The following is a 24379-nucleotide window of genomic DNA, read 5'->3' on the forward strand; positions in this document are numbered from 1 at the left end:
GCTGTGGGACCTTATATATACAGGTGTGTGCATTTCCAAATCATGTCCAATCAGTTGAATTTACAACAGGTGGACTCCAAACAAGTTGTAGAAACATCTCAAGGATGATCAATTGAAACAGGATGCACCTGAGCTCAATTTTGAGTCTAATAGGAAAGGTTCTGAATACTTACATAAATAAGTTATTTCTGTTTTTAAAGTTTTAATACATGTGCAAAAAAATATTAAAACCTGCTTTCACTTTGTCATTTTGGGATATTGTGTGTAGATTGATGAGGAGTTTAATTAATGAATACATTTTTGAATAAGGCTGTAAGGTAACAAAATGTGGAAAAAGTAAAGGTGTCTGAATACTTTCCAAAAAAACACATATTTCCTGATATGTCTTATATCTTTTAGATATAGGACAGACACTTCAAAACCTTATTACTTTGGATTTATTTTTGACTCACCTTTTTTGCCATTTATTAATGTGTTAATCAATGCTTTTCTATGGGCTATAGTAGTAATGGCCAAATTCAATATTTTATACCTAAAGGGGTCCTAACATTCTAAATGAAATAGCTCGTGATCCATAGTATGACCATAATAAAACAATTCCATATGCTAGCTTAGTAGATCCCCCCACCCCCAGGCTTAGACTTTTAGTGGTCTAGAGGGATTTTTAAACCTTGAGACAATTGAGACATGGCTTGTGTAAGTGTACAATTCAGAGGGTGAATAGGCAAGACAAAATATTTAAGTGCCTTTGAACGGGGTATGGTAGTAGGTGCCAAGTGTACCGGTTATAGTGTGTCAAGAACTGCAACGCTGCTGGGTTTTTCATGCTCAACAGTTTCCCGTGTGCATCAAGAATGGTCCACTACTCAAAGGACATCCAGCCAACTTGACACAACTGGGGAAGGATTGGAGTTAACATGGGCCAGCATCCCTGTAGAGCGCTTTCGACACCTTGTAGAGTCCAGGCCCGACAAATTGAGGCTGTTCTGATGGCAAAAGGGGTTGCAACTCAATCAGGTGTTCCTAATGTTTTGAACTGTCGGTATAAATCAGATATGATTCAACACTAACACAGTGTAGATGTGCTGCCCTGTCAAGCAGTAACAATTGAATCCAGGTCTTTAAGTTCTTCATTGTGAAACAATGATTCATTTTGAATCTTAATAATATTTTTTAGGCCCTTATTATGATGTTCTGTTAAAAATGTTGTGACATGGTGTCACGTTCTGACCTTAGTTCTGTTGTTATGTCTTTGTTTTAGTATGGTCAGGGCGTGAGTTGGGTGGGTTGTCTATGTTCCTTTTTCTATGTTTTGAGATTTCTGTGTTTGGCCTGGTATGGTTCTCAATCAGAGGCAGCTGTCAATCGTTGTCCCTGATTGAGAACCATACTTAGGTAGCCTGGTTTCACTTTTGAGTTGTGGGTGATTCTTTCCTGTGTCTTTGTTTGTACCATACGGGACTGTTTCGATTTTCGTTTGTTCATTCACAATGTTATTTTGTATTTTTGTAGTGTTCAGTTTTATATATTAAAATGGACACCTACCACGCTGCACGTTGGTCCGACATCTCTTACTCCTCGTCAGAAGAAGAGGAGAGTTGTTACACATGGGCCTCACAAACCAGACCTGGGCTGAAGTAGTATTAGAAATCTTTCAAATATTTTTTGCATTTGCTTGAGCCTTTTTCTGAATTGCCAGATGGTAGGGGGTTTGCACTTTTTTGACTATTCTATTGGATCCATTGCAACAGGCATGCTCAATCAAGCACAGCTAAAAACAAATACAACATTTAAAACACTATTAGAACCCAGGTCTGCTTCTCAGACAGATCAGCAGACAGTACAGAGCAGACCAGAGACTCAGTGTCGTAGTTGTGTCCTGTCATTGTCGGGTCTCTGTCTCTCTCTCTGCCTGCCCGCCAGCTTTACAGCTTTATTGTCCTTCACCAACCTTCCCTGGCCTGTTTGATCAAATTAGCAAAAACACAGGCTGAAGATTTGTAACATTTTTACATCTATTTCCCGAAGACATCGCTCCTCCTCGCATGGCGTTGCTCTGGGCTCTGTGCATTAGTGCGTCTCTTCTGTTTACCAAGCACATCAAACATATGATTTGTGTATCATCATAACCATTTGAAAATATGACAAAAATAATGAATGCCATTAATAGTTTTCCATAAAATTAATATCCTCCTCAAAATCCTCATGTTTATTTGATTTTTTATTTGATTTTTATTATATGGTGATTTGCAAAAACAAACAGACACATGATATGAATACCTCCAAATTACAAAGCAAAATCGAAGAATGTGTAATTAGGTTTGGTATGTGACTGCATGCTGGCATGTTTAACAGTTTTAATATCTTTAAGTCCTTCCAATGATAATCTTCTTGTTTATGAACACCATTGATCACCGTAACAGAGTTGACACATCTTTTATTTATTTGAAAAAATTAAATAAGACTAAGGCCAATTCCAGGAGGAAACTTTTGACAGGGTCATGGTGGGTTAACTACCACTCACAGAACTTTACTAGGGATATTACTGATTAATAACAAATGTCAAATACAGCAAATATTTAATTAGCTCTTCATTTGAATTTGAACAAAAGGTAGACTTTGGTTTCATAAAAAAAGGAGTGCCACACTCTAGGAGCTCAGAGGCAATAATTTATTACCAAACATCTTGACAGCCAAGCTGTCTTCATCAGGGTATAATGACAAACACTGTGGATCACTAGTTTATATAGAGTTTCAAAGGACACACACCAGTGTCTGTAATCATGGCCCACTGTGGCAAAATTTCATTGGTCGATTTGCAAATATCAATAGAACATTAATAAAAGCATGAATGGATTGCATACCATCATAGATACAATTAGGCAACGTCATATAGGCCTACAAACACATTATTTACAATGGATAACAAAACCACTAATCACAGTAACGGCTTCAGATCAAACTCTACGTTGAGACCAAGGGAGCGAGGGTCTTTAAATTAAAGATCCAGGTGACCTCTCATTTTAACAATAAATTGTCAAGTCTACCCCTCTCCTATGGAGGGTGACGTGTTCAATGCTGATATAGTGAAGGGATGAATTAGGGTGGTTCGCTTCATAAAAGTGGGCTGCAGTTCTTACACCTAATGATGCTACGATGCTAAGAGATTCTTACTTTTAGTTTGTGCTCCGTTTTCTTTACCACAAGGACAAGTTATACGATAAATAACTGCCTTAGTGGAGCATGTGATAACAATTTAATTGGGGTCTGTTTTCCTGTTTGGGAGTGTTTGAATGATCTACATTTTGAAGTAGCATTGCATTAGCGCAGGCCGTCAGTTGTAGATTCCATCCGGGAGAGGGGCAAGGAGACATTGTGCTGTGGGTATTTTGGGGTAGTAAATCAGAGTTTACCAATTGATCTCTTAGATTTCTGCCCTGCGAGAAAACGACCAAAGGACTGTCCGAAAACACATTACTGACACAGTCATCAGATCTTAAAATGTGCCAATATTTGTGAACGATTCCCTTAATTTGTTCAGAGCACGTTGAATAGCGTGTGGTGCAGTGGAGGCTCCTCGAAGGAGGAATTGGAGGACCATCATCCTCAGTGAATATCATAAACATTAAAATTGTAAAACATTGAAAAAGTTATCCTTTTTAGATAAAACTATACTAAATATAATAACACCAAATAACTGATTAAAACACACTATTTTGCAAAGGTATACAGTAGCCTCAACAGCACTCTGTAGGGTAGTGATGGTGTAGCTGGAGGACAGCTAGCTTCCATCCTCCTTTGGGTACATTGACTTCAATACAAAACCTAGGAGGCTTATGGTTCTCATCCCCTTCCATAGACTTACACAGCAGTTATGGCAACGGAAGGAGGACGTCCTCCAGCCTATCAGAGCTCTTGCAGCATGAACTGACATGTTCGCCTGGTCACATAGAGCTGATTTGTTGTACACTGAAGTCCACAAGCGAAGGGAAGAGAAGGAATACAACGTGGCTATTATGAGAGTGAACTCTCTTTACCTGTGATCAGGGGTGTATTCATTCCACCGATTCTGTTGAAAAACGTTTCTTAAACAGAAACAAATGGAACAAAACAGGGATAAACATAGCGGAATTTGTCCAATAGAAATGATGGTTTGCAACTGTTGGACTAATAATTACATTATTGTTTAAGTACGCTGTGTTGTTAGCTAGCTCCTCTGAACAACACTCCCCTGACGAGAGAGCACATGTTCTATGCCAGGTGAAATCGTGCCTCATTAATTCACTGTTATGGATGTATCCAAGTAAATGTCACTAGAAAACAGCTAAAGCTCAGCTAAAGCTAACGTAGCTACTGTTGTTATTCTGTCTGCACTGTTTGATGTGACTGAGTCAGCTGTAGTTGGCTAGCTAGTAAGCAAGGGAAAAGAACATTGTCAGCCAGTATGGCAATAGAACATTTAGAACCTACATTGTAAACTTTCATTCATAGGCTAAGTTTTAGCAACCTAATGATGGGTACAGGGACATTTTGAGTATCATGTAGTAGCCTAAATCTATCGCTGTTACATTGAACTGGATCAATGGAATATGAATGAGAGTCATCCCAATATGCTGTAATAGAAGTAAGGCCATGTTCATTAAAAAACAATTGTCCTCCCTCATCTGAAACAGCACAGACCGCCACTGGTGTAGTGTGAACGCCAAGAATGATACATTTTGTGAGACTGTCCTTGAAAGATTTGTTTGGGATTTTCTCAACAGCAGTATTGATCTGACAGTTTTTGTAACCCCTTTCCTTGAATGTTCTTTGCATCTCAGCAATGTTTCTATCGAGACCGGTTTCATGCATTGTGTGGCTTTTAAAGGTTCAATGCAGCCGTTTGTATCTCAGTGTAAACTCATTTCTGGGTAAGAATTAAATACATTACTGTGATTGTTTTCAATTACAATGGAAATAAACTGTTGGAACTTATTGGTCTATTACAGTTTTTTCCAACTGCTTACACACAAAATATTTTCATGTCACACGATTTTTGAAACCTCTCACTCAAAGTGCAAAACTACACACCAAATATCCCAAACCATAAGCTATTTCTCAGCCTTTGACTCAGTTGTCAATTGCATAAAACACTTTTTTCAAAACACTACACACAATTCTCTATTAAAACACAAAAATCTAACAGGAAGTGACTTGCTTTCCTTTTCCAAACGCAAACAATCAAAATGCTACACTTATTCACCAGGTCACACACACACTCCTCACATGTGCAAACACTAATAGCTTAACTGATCACTAACCAATCACTGCTTTACTGTAGTATAGGCCTAAAAATAGGTCAAAGGTCAGATTTCCTGTTTTGAACAATGGATGCCAACAATGGAAAGAGAGCAAGAGGAGTAGGAGGGAGAGGAATAGGAAGAAGAGGAAGAGGGCAAAGAAGGGAAGGAAGGAGAGCCATCTCTGATGAGATTAGGGCAACACTTGTTGATCATGTGATCAACCACGGTTTGACCATGAGAGAGGCTGGACTGAGAGTCCAGCCCAACTTGAGTCGATTTACAATGGCGTCCATAATTCGAACCTTCAGAAATGAGAACAGGTATGCAACTATCTAATGACTATTTTAGCTTTACAGTAATGTACTGTAAAATACGCATGACTGCATAGTATTGCATGAACATTTGTAACTCTAAGCCATCCATTTACTGCACTGCATTGAATGAATGAGGTTGGTTATCATGCTGTACTACATTTTTTTGTACATTGTTTACATTTCCTATGCTGAACACATACTGTGTTTGAATTCTGTACAGAGTGGAAAGGCAAAGACATCATGGAGGACGAGGACGCTTGTTTACAGATGTACAAGACACTGCAATTATAAATATGGTTTTGGCCAACAATGCAATTAGGATTCGAGAGATAAGAGAGCATATCTTGAATAATGACACCATATTTAACAACATCAATGCTGTAAGCCTGTCGACCATACAACGCATCCTCCAACGGCACCGAGTGACGATGAAACAACTTTAAAAGGTGCCATTTGAGAGAAACTCTGACAGAGTCAAGAATATGCGACATGACTTTGTAGAGGTATGTATGCAACACAACTTCGCAGTACTTCAGACATACCATATTTACTCATCTGTATATCCTTTTGTCTGTTACAGAGAGTATTGGAGCTGGATGCACATGTAATTCCCCATGAATTTATTTATGGGAATGAGGTTGGCTTCAACCTCACCAAAACCAGGCGCCGCGGAAGAAATGTAATAGGACAGAGGGCAATTACCAATGTCCCTGGACAGCGTGGGGGTAATATAACTATGTGGGCTGCCATCACTCAAAAGGGGGTCCTCCATCACAATGCCACACTGGGTCCGTACAACACCGGCCATATGCTCACTTTTCTGGATACAATTTACACAATGCTTGTCCCTGATCCAGATCAGGAGCCTGCTAGATTTGTGGTTTTATGGGACAATGTTAGTTTTCACCGGGCTGTTCTGGTCCAAAACTGATTTGCCACCCATCCACAATTTGTAGTTTTGTACCTTCCCCCATATTCACCTTTTCTAAATCCCATAGAGGAATTCTTCTCAGCCTGGCGCTGGAAAGTATATGATCGCCAACCCTATGCCCGCATGCCACTTCTCCAGGCAATGGAGGACACATGTGGGGACATAGAGGTTGCCTCTGTCCAAGGTTGGATACGCCACGCTAGGAGATACTTCCCTCCATGTTTGGCAAGAGAAAACGTATCTTGTGATGTGGACGAAGTATTGTGGCCAGACCCAGGCCGGAGAAGAGATGAAGCGTAGCTTAGCACTTGTGACTGCCCCCCCTACCAATTCCTGGACTGCCCCCCCGGGACCACACACACACAATTGTGTTCTTTACTGTATTCTAAAGAATATACTTTTGGTTTATGGTTTTGTTGTATGCTACTGCATACAACAGTATTGTTTGGCCTAATAAATATTTTCTGTTTCTACATTGCATTGGTGTTTAGAGTGTACTTGTTACCCCTCTCAGCAGATTACTTTCACTGTAGAACATTGTATTGACATGTAGATATAAGCCTATGAAAGACCAAAGAGCTTTAGATGTAGAACAACAGTGTTTACATGGTATATCCAAAAATGTACTATTATGAAAGCAGTGTTTGCCATTTGATGCAAATGCTTCATTCTGACATGTGTTGATGTCATTTTGAATGCAGTGTTACATTTTGAATAGATGTGAGGCATTTTGCATTTTGTGTGTGCAGTTTTGGGAATTGTGTGTAGAGTTTTGAAAAAAGGAGACAGTTTCGAAAATGTGTGTAAGCAGTTGGAAAAAACGGTAACTAATTTACCGCCTGGTGATGTCACCAGGCTTTTCAGACGGTCTTTTCAAACAGTTCTTACACTGTAAAGGTATTATCATAATTTACACAATTTCACAGATTTATTCCAACCTCATAGTGTGGAAATATCAATAAAACACAGAACAAAAAAACGTTTTAGAATGCACTGGCCCTTTAAGATATTTTACATTTCAACCCACTTAATTGAGCGGAACATCCATTTTTAGAATCCCATTTCAAAAGAGCATTCAGAAGAAGATGATATAGAATATGTTCTATCATTTAAAAATGTACAGGATTTTCATTTCAGGGATCTTGGCACATATTTTTCAAACACACTAAAGTGATCCAATATAACCTGCTAGTGCAGTGGCATGCTAACTGAAGGAGGGGAGTGTGTCAGAAGGCATCAGGTAAATGAGCAGATCAATTGTCAGCAGCATTGATTGGCCAGCCAGTCCCTTCTGGAATCACTAGTACAACCCAGACTCCACACCTTAGCCTCAACTGCCACACAACACTCAAATGAATCTTGTTTTGTTCTCTAGTTGAGGAGAGGGCTCTGGGGTGGAGGTGTGTGTGTGTGTGTGTGTGTGTGTGTGTGTGTGTGTGTGTGTGTGTGTGTGTGTGTGTGTGTGTGTGTGTGTGTGTGTGTGTGTGTGTGTGTGTGTGTGTGTGTGTGTGTGTGTGTGTGTGTGTGTAAGGGAGCAAATGATTAGGCACTAGGTTCAGCAGATATATCCATCCCTGTAGGAAACCATGTTGTTAAAATGCTGATGGCTTCTGTTGATTACCCTCTCTCCACTTTGGGCATGGACCAGGGGGCTTTTGGTTGGTTTGTTTACCCTAGCCTGGTGCCTTGTTAAATGGGGTGTCACTGATGCTGTCACACAGACAAATTGACTGGTAAATTTGCATACTACTGTGCCAACTAACCTAATTGCTTTCAATTATCACTTTTGATTTGCTAATGGACCTCTATTACTGGGGAGTTCTCTAACATTGGCACAAGACAGAGTGTGCATGGTCAACTTGGGTCCCAGACAGTTATGCAATAACATAGGTGTGAAAGTAGCAAATACACTTCCTCAAACTCATTTCCTCAATAAAAGTCTACAATGTTTCCTCAATAAAGCTGATAAAGCTGAACTACCGAGAGTGAAACCCTAACAATAGAAGTCAGAGTATCATAAGTGAGGGCAGCAGCACAGCCTCTCCCTAGTGAAACCAACCCGTTCCCTGTCCCCCCTTTGTTAACACCACTTCCTGCATGGTGAATCATGCCCTGGCATGGAGGGAAGAGATCCACTCCCTTACCTTCTCTTAGCCTCTCCTACCCTCTGGGGCTGCAATGGCTGCAGTAGGAGAGATGCACTACACTGTTCTAACCTACTGTAGAGCCCTGTGCTCCCTGTCCTGACTTGGATAGTATAATTGGATAGTATAATTCAAACACACTTTCAAGGTTCACACAAGGGCTTTTGACACAAGAGGTAATCTTATCCGCTGGCCGAATTGACTTTGACAGCCTGAGCTGTGGCAGATATTGTTTCCTGTTGTGTTTTTGCTTGGTCAACATGCAGTGACTGTTAATTAAGGGGTTGGACTTCACTTGCTAAACCCACTACTAGAATTCCAGCGGTCTGTATTTTGGCAAGATTAACAAAATAGTTATATTTTTTAGAGCGCTGATTGAGAATTTATTTCAAACTGTTTGCAGGCATTCATGCTGAGAATGAGGAAAATGCAATCAATGGGTTAGCACTATTTTGTGTTATTTTGTGAATGGCTAAGGAATGTAGTAAGTGTGTGGTGCAATCAGAAAGTTACAAAGTCCATCTGACTCATGTTTGATTTTCACTTCTCCCCGAAATAAGAGGGAACTTTCCAGTGTAACGAAACAAACAGGTCTAAACTCATCACAGTCATATAAGCTGAATAAACACTCCACACTCCAACTTCTCATTCATATTCTACACCTTCTTGCCTGGCCTGGAGCTGAGTCCGGGCTAAGCTGGGCGGATGGTTCCTGTTGAGATGTCCCTTTTCTGGCTCCAAACTACTCAGTGACATATGACTTCTCCATGGTGCCGGCTACTCCTCACTCTTCTCTCTCCTCTCTGTGTACGCCCACACCCTGAGACATTCCAGCAGGCCTTGCCCTAAATGCTTGTGCTGTGACGCCTTAGACATATCCGTAAGCCGTGGACACAAAGGGACGGACAGGGAGTTGGACCTGCATGGGCCTTGGCCCCAGTTCCTCCTCAGTGACGCATGCTGGACTCCAGTCTGACAACGCTCCTCTAACCGCTACACTACGCTAGCGTCAGCCCTGCTGCTTAGACAACAGGCAGATTATAGCCTGCAGTCAGGAAGCAGGATGGAATGAAAGGTGCGGTCACATTACACTAAGGTTGATTAAGATGTTAAGATGTAGGTAACTAAGGAAGGATTTTAACACCAGCACATAAGTACTGTAGATTAAGCGTTAGGTCAGTGAAGATGAGACATCCTAAGCTCAGAATGGTTGGGTTGTAATTTGTGCTGGCCGGTTAATGCTTGTGCAGCCAGGCATGGGGTAAAAGACATTGGAGCATTTGTGATACCAGTTTGTTTTTCTCAAGTCTTTTCACTATGCAGTACCAACACATGTTTTTCAAATGAGCGTCCCTGAAGGCTACATTTTGCTTAGATCTACAGCTCAAACACCCAAGGCATACAGTAGGAGTAAGTTACAGAAACCGTTAGAGCAACCATGAAATGATCTTATATATTGAACTTGATTCCACTATATCTTCAACCGGCACCTATATATTCTTTGAGAAGAGCAGCTCATAAGCAAAAAGCTACCAAGTGGTTTTTGTACTTGGGAGACATGGTAAACCATTGCCAAGTCCATTTTAGCTGTCCTATATACTTTTACACCAAAAATGGTTCGAAATGGTTCAAGGATTTCATCAGCACTTCTAGTTTTTGTGGGGTAACACAGACCTACTGGGCTACTGTTTTGAACATTTTAGGATGGATCCCCAGGATCCTAAGAAACCACTAAATCAGCGGACCATTATCTTACGCTGTGCACAGATGTATTTCGTTTCAATTGTTCTGACACTACTTCCGGGTTGGAGCGAGCTGGTCGCATCCGCACTTCGGTCTGCAGGTTGTATAACTTTTTCATTACATTTCATTATAGTACAACGGTCTGATTTGTCTAATCTTAGCAATTTCTTCTTAGCTAGCTACATAGTCGTCGTTGTATCAAAGATAATTGCGTAATTATCGTATTTCGTCGTCTCCTATCTGCCCAACACGTTCACCGTCTACCGTAGCACTGTAGTAACTATCACACTCAACTGAACGACTTGATTAGTGTAGTGTTAGCTAGCTACATAGTTGTCTTTGCTGTCTTCGTATCCAAGATAATTGTGTAGTTAGAGTGTGTAGTCTTAGAGTGATTATCTTAATTTACCGAGGTTAGCTAGCCAGCTATTTTGTCGTCCTTAACGTAAGAGACACTCCTAGCTAGCCAACAGCCAGCCAACGTCTACTGAATAGAACTTTCGCATTCCGGTCGCATTCCGCTTCGCTCCACAGGTAGTATCATATCTTCATTTCATTTCATTACAGTCCCAACGGTGTGATTTGTTTGATCGTAGCTAGCTACATAGCTAGCTACATAGCCGTCTTTGTTTCAAAGATAATTGTGTAGTCTAGAGCGATTTTCTAGGTTAGCTAGCCAGCTATTGTCGTTCTCCTAACGCAACGTAACGTAACCAACACTGCTAGCTAGCCAGCTTGCCCCAAAAGCAGCATTGTAGAAACTTCACACTCAACGGAACGACTTGATTAGGGTAGTGTCAACAACGCAGCTAGCCTACCTCAGCAGTACTGTATCATTTTAATCATTTTAGTCAATTAGATTCTTGCTACGTAAGTTTAACTTTCTGAACATTCGAGACGTGTAGTCCACTTGTCCTTCCAATCTCCTCTGCATTAGCGTAGCCTCTTCTCTAGCCTGTCAACTATGTGTCTGTCTATCCCTGTTCTCTCCTCTCTGCACAGACCATACAAACGCTCCACACCGCATGGCCGCGGCCACCCTAATCTGGTGGTCCCAGCGCACGACCCACGTGGAGTTCCAGGTCTCCGGTAGCCTCTGGAACTGCCGATCTGCGGCCAACAAGGCAGAGTTCATCTCAGCCTATGCCTCCCTCCAGTCCCTCGACTTCTTGGCTCTGACGGAAACATGGATCACCACAGACAACACCGCTACTCCTACTGCTCTCTCTTCGTCCGCCCACGTGCTCTCGCACACCCCGAGAGCTTCTGGTCAGCGGGGTGGTGGCACCGGGATCCTCATCTCTCCCAAGTGGTCATTCTCTCTTTCTCCCCTTACCCATCTGTCTATCGCCTCCTTTGAATTCCATGCTGTCACAGTTACCAGCCCTTTCAAGCTTAACATCCTTATCATTTATCGCCCTCCAGGTTCCCTCGGAGAGTTCATCAATGAGCTTGATGCCTTGATAAGCTCCTTTCCTGAGGACGGCTCACCTCTCACAGTTCTGGGCGACTTTAACCTCCCCACGTCTACCTTTGACTCATTCCTCTCTGCCTCCTTCTTTCCACTCCTCTCCTCTTTTGACCTCACCCTCTCACCTTCCCCCTACTCACAAGGCAGGCAATACGCTCGACCTCATCTTTACTAGATGCTGTTCCTCCACTAACCTCATTGCAACTCCCCTCCAAGTCTCCGACCACTACCTTGTATCCTTTTCCCTCTCGCTCTCATCCAACACTTCCCACACTGCCCCTACTGGATGGTATCGCGCCGTCCCAACCTTCGCTCTCTCTCCCCCGCTACTCTCTCTCCTCTTCCATCCTATCATCTCTTCCCTCTGCTCAAACCTTCTCCAACCTATCTCCTGATTCTGCCTCCTCAACCCTCCTCTCCTCCCTTTCTGCATCCTTTGACTCTCTATGTCCCCTATCCTCCAGGCCGGCTCGGTCCTCCCCTCCCGCCTCCGTGGCTCGACGACTCATTGCGAGCTCACAGAACAGGGCTCCGGGCAGCCGAGCGGAAATGGAGGAAAACTCGCCTCCCCTGCGGACCTGGCATCCTTTCACTCCCTCCTCTCTACATTTTCCTCCTCTGTCATCTACTGCTAAAGCCACTTTCTACCACTCTAAATTCCAAGCATCTGCCTCTAACCCTAGGAAGCTCTTTGCCACCTTCTCCTCCCTCTTGAATCCTCCTCCCCTCCCCCTCCTCCCTCTCTGCAGATGACTTCGTCAACCATTTTGAAAAGAAGGTCGACGACATCCGATCCTCGTTTGCTAAGTCAAACGACACCGCTGGTTCTGCTCACACTGCCCTACCCTGTGCTCTGACCTCTTTCTCCCATCTCTCTCCAGATGACATCTCGCGTCTTGTGACGGCCGGCCGCCCAACAACCTGCCCGCTTGACCCTATCCCCTCCTCTCTTCTCCAGACCATCTCCGGTGACCTTCTCCCTTACCTCACCTCGCTCATCAACTCATCCCTGACCGCTGGCTACGTCCCTCCCGTCTTCAAGAGAGCGAGAGTTGCACCCCTTCTGAAAAACCTACACTCGGTCCCTCCGATGTCAACAACTACAGACCAGTATCCCTTCTTTCTTTTCTCTCCAAAACTCTTGAACGTGCCGTCCTTGGCCAGCTCTCCGCTATCTCTCTCAGAATGACCTTCTTGATCCAAATCAGTCAGGTTTCAAGACTAGTCATTCAACTGAGACTGCTCTTCTCTGTATCACGGAGGCGCTCCGCACTGCTAAAGCTAACTCTCTCTCCTCTGCTCTCATCCTTCTAGACCTATCGGCTGCCTTCGATACTGTGAACCATCAGATCCTCCTCTCCACCCTCTCCGAGTTGGGCATCTCCGGCGCGGCCCACGCTTGGATTGCGTCCTACCTGACAGGTCGCTCCTACCAGGTGGCGTGGCGAGAATCCGTCTCCTCACCACGTGCTCTCACCACTGGTGTCCCCAGGGCTCTGTTCTAGGCCCTCTCCTATTCTCGCTATACACCAAGTCACTTGGCTCTGTCATAACCTCACATGGTCTCTCCTATCATTGCTATGCAGACGACACACAATTAATCTTCTCCTTTCCCCCTTCTGACGACCAGGTGGGGAATCGCATCTCTGCATGTCTGGCAGACATATCAGTGTGGATGACGGATCATCACCTCAAGCTGAACCTCGGCAAGACGGAGCTGCTCTTCCTCCCGGGGAAGGACTGCCCGTTCCATGATCTCGCCATCACGGTTGACAACTCCATTGTGTCCTCGTCCCAGAGCGCTAAGAACCTTGGCGTGATCCTGGACAACACCCTGTCGTTCTCAAATAACATCAAGGCGGTGGCCCGTTCCTGTAGGTTCATGCTCTACAACATCCGCAGAGTACGACCCTGCCTCACACAGGAAGCGGCGCAGGTCCTAATCCAGGCACTTGTCATCTCCCGTCTGGATTACTGCAACTCGCTGTTGGCTGGGCTCCCTGCCTGTGCCATTAAACCCCTACAACTCATCCAGAACGCCGCAGCCCGTCTGGTGTTCAACCTTCCCAAGTTCTCTCACGTCACCCCGCTCCTCCGCTCTCTCCACTGGCTTCCAGTTGAAGCTCGCATCCGCTACAAGACCATGGTGCTTGCCTACGGAGCTGTGAGGGGAACGGCACCTCAGTACCTCCAGGCTCTGATCAGGCCCTACACCCAAACAAGGGCACTGCGTTCATCCACCTCTGGCCTGCTCGCCTCCCTACCACTGAGGAAGTACAGTTCCCGCTCAGCCCAGTCAAAACTGTTCGCTGCTCTGGCCCCCCAATGGTGGAACAAACTCCCTCACGACGCCAGGACAGCGGAGTCAATCACCACCTTCCGGAGACACCTGAAACCCCACCTCTTTAAGGAATACCTAGGATAGGATAAAGTAATCCTTCTCACCCCCCTTAAAAGACCTAGATGCACTATTGTAAAGTGGCTGTTCCACTGGATGTCTTAAGGTGAAAGCACCAATTTGTAAGTCGCTCTGGATAAGAGCGTCTGCTAAATGACTTAAATGTAAATGTAATGTAAATGTTCTGAATTGCAATCTGAATTAGTCCCCCCCCCCATTGTTTTGATTTAACGACCCTATGTTGGATTAGAGGTTCTACATAGAGCTGACTGTGTTTGAAATGACATCACAGGCACCTGCGAACAGATTTCACATTTAAGAAACAGATGGCCACCCGTAGCGAAGGGAGACTTTCACAAGCACACTGTTTATAGGAAATAATGAGTACATTAATAATATTCAAAGAAAAGCAAAATATTATAGGATATGCCTAAATTTAGTAGTATTCAGGATTACCATCATTGTCCATTCCGACAAGGGAAACAAACACGGCAAGTCTGATGGGAGAAAAGCGCTTGTTAAAAAGTATATTTTGGTGTCAAACTGTCAGATAGTGGAGCTGATAAATGGAAATAGAAAGGATATGTTCTCCAACAAAATAGTTGCGATGCCGCTTGCCATTGTCACATGAGATGACAGGTGGGAAATGGGAAGGTGCTTGCAGGAAACAGATATTTTCTGGGATTCTGACATGGTGAATTTCCTTAACTCATAATATATGTGATTACAGTTCCTCATTGGTAGTGGAGTAATGGCACTGGAGTTTTCTTGGCGATTACACACACAGGAGTGCATGATGTAGAGAGGGTGTCAATAATGAACCAGGATTTGTTTCCCTTTTATATGTTTCATATTTTGGATTCAAAACATCAATTACATTGTGAAACAACACACATGTAACGCATAATAACAGAGAACTTGTCTCTATGGTATTTCCCTCAATTATATGATTCATACTTGACCAGTTTTTCCCAAAATCGGTCCTGGGGACCCCAAGGGGTGGACGTTTTTGTTGTTGTCCTATCACTACACAGCTGATTCAAACCAAGCTTGATGACAAGTTCATTATTTGAATCAGCTGTGTAGTGCTAGAACAAAAGCAAAAATGTGCACCCCTTGGGAAACGCTGTTCTTGACCTTCAAACATCAACATTTCTTCTTGGAAACCTTTTTCTACTGTGTTCATTGAATAACTGTGATCATTCCAAAAGCCTGCAGGACCACATACTGTATGTTTCAAAACAAACCAGGAGGATGTAGGTCTACTTAAAAGCTACTTCTAGTTTTCAGCTTTTTCTTGACGTAGCGGGTAGCCATAATGGTTTTTGTGTGAAAAATCAATATATATCTTTATTAGATACAATCTAATATGTTCCAGAAAAACTGTGAATCATTGATATTCCACCACAAAAGAGAAAAATAATCGTTACCTTTAACAATGCTTTTGTCTGTGGCCTATTGTCTTTCCTTTGAGAGATAATGGCAAGTATTCATGCATTTGTAAATAAACATTATACTGTGTGCGTGTGTGTGTGTTAGGTAGGTATGTGTCAGCGCATGGACAAGCCCACACATGGGTTTGTGTGCATGCCAGTGTTGTCAGAATGCTTTGTGCTTTTAGATAAATCTACCACCACTGTAGGAGGTGAGGGGGGTAATTCATGATCCAGGGAACCACAGAGATGGAACATTTCCTGCCATGCAGCATCCAATATCCCTCCTCCTCTCAAACACCTACACTACACTTATCTTACTAACCTATCCTTCCTTTTCTGTATCAAATATACCATCCTTCTTCATATAATATGATTCATATCTGAATGGAGGATATGGTTATACAGCATGTTTTCTTTTTTCATAATAGTAATGTACACACCAAAAAGAAATGGTTCTATATAATGTCAAATAAGGGTTCTTTGGCTTGTAACCTTAGCGGAAGCATTTTTTGTGAGTCATATGCAACCTTTTTTTGAAGGTTCAATAAAGAACCCTACTCTAAGGTTCTAAATGGTATCTGTATGGTACTATAAAGAACCCTTTCCTACGGTACTATAAAGAACCCTACTCTAAGGTTCTAAATGGTATCTGTATGGTACTATAAAGAACCCTTTCCTACGGTACTATAAAGAACCCTACTCTAAGGTTCTAAATGGTATCTGTATGGTACTATAAAGAACCCTTTCCTACGGTGCTATAAAGAACCCTTTCCTACGGTGCTATAAAGAACCCTTTCCTACGGTGCTATAAAGAACCATTAAACATTTTTCTATATACAGTAGCTCCAAAAAAAGCTTCCGCTACGTTTTCAACCCTTTTTTGGTGCTATATAGAACCCCTTTATGGATCTTTATAGAACCTTTATGGTAAATAGTTCTATAAAGAACCTTTTTCAATCTCAAAGGTTGTTTGTAGAACCATGCATGTTTTTTATTATGGTTTAATATCCATTTTATATTCCATAGGTTTTAATATTGTGTTAATTAACAAGTTGAATCAGGTGTGCTAGCACTGGAATGACTGGGGGTCCCTGAAGAGAGAATTGAGTACTACTGACAAAGTCTACCATTCTCAATTGGCATAAGGCCATACTTGAGTCTTTCACAAGACACTGTCAATGGCCATAATCATATTGTCACACTTGCTCCCGCTCTTCCCCCCTGGCGCTCGATGGCGCCAGGCTCCCCAGCATTACGCACTTCTGCCACCATCACTACGCACACCGGCCTTCCCTTGTCACGCGCATCAGAGTATTATTGGATTCACCTGGACTCAATCAGCTGTTTATTACCTCTCCTTTATTTGTCAGTTCCCCAGCTCTGTTCCCCGGCTGCTGCATTGTTTGTCGTCTGTCCATATGTTACCCAGTGCTGACGCTGTTGCTTGTTTGTTCCATGTCTGTTCCAATTAAATGTTGACTGCTCCTACCTGCTTCTCATCTCCAGCGTCGGCTCTTACAGAAAGCAGCAGCCATCAAATGAAGCATCGGGGAGTGCTGGTGGTTTGGTTGTTGGTGACATCTGGTCCAGGGGATAAAGAGGCACAGAAACTCACATCAATACCTTCGACAGATAACACTGTTAAACGAGTAGAATTTATGCTATTGCTATCAATCAAGCGGAAACTCTGACTGAATGACACAAACTTCCCAGCTTATGCTCTCCAAATGGATGTTTGGTGTGAGGGCCAAGATGTCCATGCATTGACTTTTGTTCGCTATTCATGTCGGGGATTCTATTCACGAGGACATATTGTCTCACGATTCCCGAGCATGAAACGGCACAGGGGATGTTCAGTGTGCTGAGTGGCTATATTGACGAAAAACAGATTCCGTGGGATTGAATGGTGGGCTTTTGCACAGATGGGGCTCCATCTATGGTGGGAAGGCGGGCAGGACTCTGCACTCTAGTTATGAATGTGTCTCACCATATGTACGCATTGTGTGATACACCAAGAGCAACTGGCGGCACAAGAGCTAAACACAGAACTTGGAGATTTACTGCAGCAGGTAACTTCGATTGTAAACTACATCAAACCACATCCACTGTGTACACGCCTGTTCACAAAACTATGTGGAGAAATGGGATCAGAGCATGACAATGTTCTGTTTCACACCTAGGCTTGGTGATTATCGAGGGGGAGGGCTGGAAAGAGTTTTCCCATTGAGAGAGGAACTGTTATCATTCACAATGGATGTAAAAAAACAGACTTGGTTGACGTTCTGTAATGAAAATAAATTGTCTCCCCTTGCCTATGTAACAGACCTATTTGGGAAACCGAACGAACTGAACTCAATCATGCAGGGGAAATACAAAAACATTGTACAGATCAGTGTATTCAGAGGAAATCATTTTTATTGAAGAGAGAGTCTTTCAAAAGCATCAGTAAGTGTCCCACACGAGTGATGACTGCTCACCTCCAACGCTTTGGGACCTACTTCCTAATCCTTTTGATGTGATACTGGCTTAGTTGACATGCTGGTTATTGAAATCGATGTGACCGAATGCATTCACGGGTCACTACGGAGGAGTTTTGGTTCATGACTCAAAGGGAAAACCCTGCTGTCTCCCTCTGACCATTAATGCAGCATTCAAAACAACTAGGAACTCGAGGAAAAAAATTGCTCCGACTGGGAAAAATCATTTTGAAAGGTCATCCAACTCGGAAACTCTGCTCTCTTTCTAGACCTCCGACCTGAAGATCACTGACGTCATGATTGGACCTCATATTTTCCCCAGTTTCCAGTAGTCTTGAAAGCATTAATCTGCATCTGCATTAAAACCAAATATCGATCCAGGTTGGATGTGACAGTAAAGATGAGGTCAACAACGCCCCCTGACTGAGAATCTCCGACTCGACATGTTTCAAGCAAACCCATCTCATTAGTGGTGGTGAGATAAGATACATTATGTCAGACTAATTTGCAATTGACTGTCATAGACCCACATTAACATTATGTGATGGTGAGTTGAGAAGACAATCAGAAATACTGTTAGAATGTTTTTCAATTTACTGCCATTGCCCCAAATAAAAAAGTAAACATAAGCTCTTAATAAAACCATTTTACACGTGGTTTTCAGGTATCAAAATGGGGTCGTGGGCCAAAAACATTTGGAAAACACTGCCTTACCCATATACTTATCTGCCCCTACCACCCCCACCTGCAGATTGTAAATATGGCATATGCACTGACCCTGGACCTGACCCTGCATATAAAGCTTACCTACTTTCTTGTGTTCTTCTTATTTTTATTTCTTGTGTGTTTCTCTTCTACTTTACTTTATTTTAGAGTACTACTGACATTGATTACAAAATTGTTGGGAAAGAGCTTGCAAGGATGGCATGTCACTGTACTTGTGCACATGACAATAAAACTTGAAACTAGTCAGTTCATGGACACATTGATTACAGTGAGTTGTATTAAACCCCATTTCTCTGAACCGGGCTGTAGGTCATACAGTGTCATTACAATCTGTTGAGCACACAAATACATACTGTACAGTAGACCTACACACCCATACTTATTGAATTGGCTTTTCAATATCTTTATACTCCATTTACACATGGTATTGAAATACTACGCCCTGTGATCAGATCTGTGCCCACTGAAGAGTGGAGTTTTAGAGAATTATATACAGGAATTACATGCATACAAATGGTGGAACAAGACGCAATGCTTTCAAGGAACGGAAACTCTCTTGCACTCCACTCCATGAAGTTGAAACCCAGTCTTTAATCTATGAAGGGCTGAAGAAGAGATACATTACATTACTCTGAGAGTAACGTAGTTCGCCTGCAAGGCTTCTGTGAATAATCTATAGTATTAAATGATCTGTCTTTGCAGGAAATCTCACTGTAACTCCAGGCATCATTGACCACTTACCAGTTACCTGAGAGGAGCCACAGAGGCCTTTGGAGTGAATGGGTATTATACACTGAGTTTACAAAACATTAGAAACACCGTCCTAATATTGAGTTGCACCCCCTTTTGCCATCAGAACAGCCTCAATTTGTCAGGGCATGGACTCTACAAGGTGTTCCACAGTGATACTGGCCCATGTTGACTCCAATGCTTCCCACAGTTGTGTCATGTTGGCTGGATGTCTTTTGAATAGTGGACCATTCTTGATACACACAGGGAATTTTTGAGAGTGAAAAACCCAGCAGTGTTGCAGTTCTTGACACACTCAAACCTGTGTGCCTGGCACCTACTACCATACCCCGTTCAAAGGCACTACAATATTTTGTCTTGCCCATTAAACCTCTGAATTGTACACTTACACAAGCCATGTCTCAATTGTCTCAAGGCTTAAAAATCCTTATTTAACCTCTCTGGAAAGAGCAGGTGTTCCTAATTTTGTGTGCACTCAGTGTATGTATATGCTTCTGGAACACACACATACACATACACAATGATCCAACTGAACCGGATGAACTTGCTGGGAGATGGAGAGATAATTGCAAAGACAAATCACTTATTCTAAATGAATTTCACATTGAAGGCATGGATCCAATTTATGACTACACTATCACTAGCTGGCTGCTGAAGTGGAGGTACGGATGTTTGATACGATTATATCACAGATGTGAAAAGAGCTGATGTGATTGGTCAATTATCAGAATTGGGCTGCCTGTGTAAACGCAACCTATAAGACGCACATGCATTGCTACCTTGGCAGAATGGGCCTGCTCAGCGACAGTAGGACCCACAACAAGTAGGCAACTGAAATCTGGGAAAAAGAGATCTCTTTCCAAGAATTGCGGATGATGATGACTCTTTACTACCTTTATTCTTCTATTTGTTGCAATTAAATGCAACTCTTATATAACACATATATATTAATACAACTGAAGGTGTTCTACCAATATGTCCTCACTGAAATTCAAATTTGGCAGGAAAGGAATGCAGGCAGTTATGTGGATTTAGGAGCCGTTTTGAGTGAGGCTTCTCTATTCATGTGTTCTGTCCCCATCCGGCATGCTGCTCTCGCTGCTCTGATTTGGCTGTTTTACTGAATAGATGTCCTGTGACAGTGTTTTAGCTCCTTCCTTCATCGTATTGAGAAATTAGAGTGGATGTGGAGAAGTCATGGTTTCCCAGCCCACATCCAACTCATCTTGATATGGCTCATATTGCCATCTAAGCCCCCTGTATTACGTTGTTTTCCTCTGTGACCTGTAGATCAAAGTAATGGACTATTGTAGGGCTGTACAGACCCAAACTGGGGAGGAGGACTGAGGCACTCAGTGGTTTTATTGCTTTTGGCCAGGTTCTTAATTACAGGCTAGTCTCCTGAGTGACTCCAGTAGGTGGCAGTGCCATGGAATTGTGCTCGCTGCTCTATTCTGTTGGAACAATGCAAAAGGTTGTTTAATAAAGGGTACATGAAAAAAGCTCTATCAAATCAATTAGGCGACAATTACAAAGACATAACAGTCTGGCAGAGACGTGATGAGTTAATATGACAGACAGATACAACAACCAAGTGGGGATTGCAAAGCCTCCATCATGCAATTCATAGCTGAATAATAAATCCTATTAATTCTACAAGCGTTTTAATCAGATTTCTCAATCATGCTACTTGTTCATGCTAACTAACGTAAAACCATTCTTTAGTGTGTAGTTCTCGCAGCTGGCTGCCTGGCTGGCAGCGTAACGTTTCCAGAGAACTGAATTCAGATGTTCAGAATCATGTCTGTCACCACTTTGCTTTGTCTCTATGCTCTTTTCTCTTTCTTCTATTCTATTATATGAGTGCCTTGATGGAGCCCTTGGTTGTGTTCCGACAAGTTCTGCATGAAGGTCAGATATATGGTCCGTTTCATTTTGTTCTGAGATTCTATTGATCCACATTAAGTGTAGCATATTTTTCTCTCTTAGGGTGGAAAGTCTGCTCATACTGCCATGGCAACAACTCCACTTCTCCTAACATCTCTGGGATGTGATCACACACATTTGTCACAGGTCTCTTCTATATAGACGTGGCTGTGAACATTGAAATGATACAGCTGGGTTATGATAACAAACAGAAGTGTTGAAAGATAATGTAAATGCAATTACTACATGGTGGCAGGGTGAAATAACGTATGATTACTGTGTTGTTTGTACCCTCACATTTGCAGACCTGTTAGAGCCAGATTGATGTTAACACCATTTTTTTCACACAGTTTTAGCCAGTGCACAAAGGAATTCTGTCCTCTTCCAGATCTCATAAGTTATGAATGGTTTGGCAATTAATACGAGAAAGTCTGAATTATCCATCTAGCACCCTGGTGATGAGTTCTATTTATTGGGTGAGATTAAAGGAACACATACAGTAGCAAGGCCCAGATAAGAGCATGACAGTGAGTTTAAAGAATATAATGGGTTGTGCACAATGGAAATGAATTGGACTAATTCTACAATGAACTCCTGACAACCTCCCTCCGCTTTCCATTTTTACCGGGAGCCGTTTGTGAAAGAAAAAAAGAACACTCTCTCGCTAATCACCATGTATACCATGACATGAGTATTCTTTTGAAGGGCAGCTCCTCTAGCAGACTTAAGACACCCATTACCAAAGCCAAGACTGAATTATTTGGTTGATCAGGAGGAAAATATCCTCATAATCAAAGCGTGCTCTCAACTCGCCCGGGGTCCTTTTTTTGGCCATCGCTTTTCACTCGCAAGGGCCAAGTTTTTTCCGCGTTATCATCAGTGTCTAGAAATTAAGCATATGTTTTAGAGTGTTTCACCATCCAATAAAACAAATTATGAGCATGGCTTTATTTCTATTACAGCATATTGGATGACTGTCATTCATATTCCATTCGCCCATATTCCATTCATATTCCACGTAACATCGTATTCTAAAATGGATTCAATAAATGTTTTCCTTTATCAATCTACACACAATACGTCATTCGAAAAGGCGAAAAGGCGAAAAGAGGTTTTTATAAAAAATGTATTAAAATATAAAACACCTTATTTACATAAGTATTTACACCCTTTGCTATGAGACTCAAAATTGAGCTTAGGTGCATCCTGTTTCCATTGATCATCCTTGACATGTTTCTACAATTTGATTGGGGTCCACCTGTGGTACATACAATTGATTGGACATGATTTGTAAAGGCACACATCTGTATATACAGTATAAGGTCCCACAGTTGACAGTGCATGTCAGAGCAAAAACCAAGCCATGAGGTTGAATGAATTGTACATAGAGCTCCGAGACAGGATTATATCGAGGCACAGATCTGGGGAAGGGTACTAAACATGTCTGCAGCATTGAAGGTCCCCAAGAACACAGTGGCCTCCATCGATCTCAGATGGAAGAAGTTTGGAACCACCAAGACTCTTCCTAGAGCTTGTGCCCGGCCAAACTGAGCAATCGGGGAGAAGGGCCTTGGTCAGGGAGGTGACCAAGAACACGTTTGTCCCTCTGACAGAGCTCCAGAGTTCCTCTGTGGAGGTGGGAGAACCTTCCAGAAAGACAACCATCTCTTCAGCACTCCACCAATCACACGGAAGCCACTCCTCAGTAAAAGGCACATGACAGCCTGCTTGGGGTTTGCCAAATGGCACCTAAAGGACTCCCAGACCATGAGAATAAAGATTCTCTGGTCTGATGATACCAAGATTGAACACTTTGGCCTGAATGCCAAGTGTCACTTCTGGAGGAAACCTGGCACCATCCCTACGGTGAAGCATGGTGGTGGCAGCATCATGATGTGGGGATGTTTTTCAGTGGCAGTGAATGGCAGTCTAGTCAGGATCGAGGGAAATATGATCCTTGATGAAAACCTACTCCAGAGCGTTCAGAACCTAAGACTGGTTTACCTTCCAATAGGACAAAGATTCACCTTCCAACAACCCTAAGCACACAGCCAAGACAATGCAGTAGTGGCATCGGGACAAGTCTCTGAATGTCCTTGAGTGGACCAGCCAGAGCCCAAACTTGAACCCGATCGAACATTTCTGGAGAGACCTGAAAATAGCTTTGCAAGGAAGCTCCCCATCCAACCTGACAGAGCTTGAGAGAATCTGCAGAGAAGAATGGGAGAAACTCCCCAAATACAGGTGTGCCAAGCTTGTAGCATCATCCCCAAGAAGACTTGAGGCTGTAATCGCAGCGAAAGGTGCTTCAACAAAGTACTGTAAAGGGTCTGAAAACATATGTAAATACGATATTTGCAGGGGCAGGGGGGTCAATACAGTACCAGTCAAAAGTTTGGGCACACCTACTCATTCAAGTGTTTTTTAAAACTATTTAGAATAAGACTTCAAAACTATGAAATTACACATATGGAAACGTAGTAACCAAAAAAGTGTTCAAAAAAAATCTACATATATTTAATATTTTAGATTCTTCAAATTAGTCACCCTTTGCCTTGATGACAACTTTGCACACTATTGGCATTCTCTCAACCAGCTTCACCTGGAATGCTTTTCCAACAGTCTTGAAGGAGTTCCCACAAAAGCTGAGCACTTGTTGGCTGCTTTTCCTTCACTCTGCAGTCCAACTCATCCCAAACCATCTCAATTGGGTTGAGGTCGGGTGATTTGCAAGCAGTCTGAATACTTCCTGAATGCAAAGTGAAAGTGAAAACAAATGAC

This window comes from Oncorhynchus nerka, linkage group LG9b, assembly GCF_034236695.1.
Source record: "Oncorhynchus nerka isolate Pitt River linkage group LG9b, Oner_Uvic_2.0, whole genome shotgun sequence".
Classification (NCBI taxonomy): Eukaryota; Metazoa; Chordata; class Actinopteri; order Salmoniformes; family Salmonidae; genus Oncorhynchus; species Oncorhynchus nerka.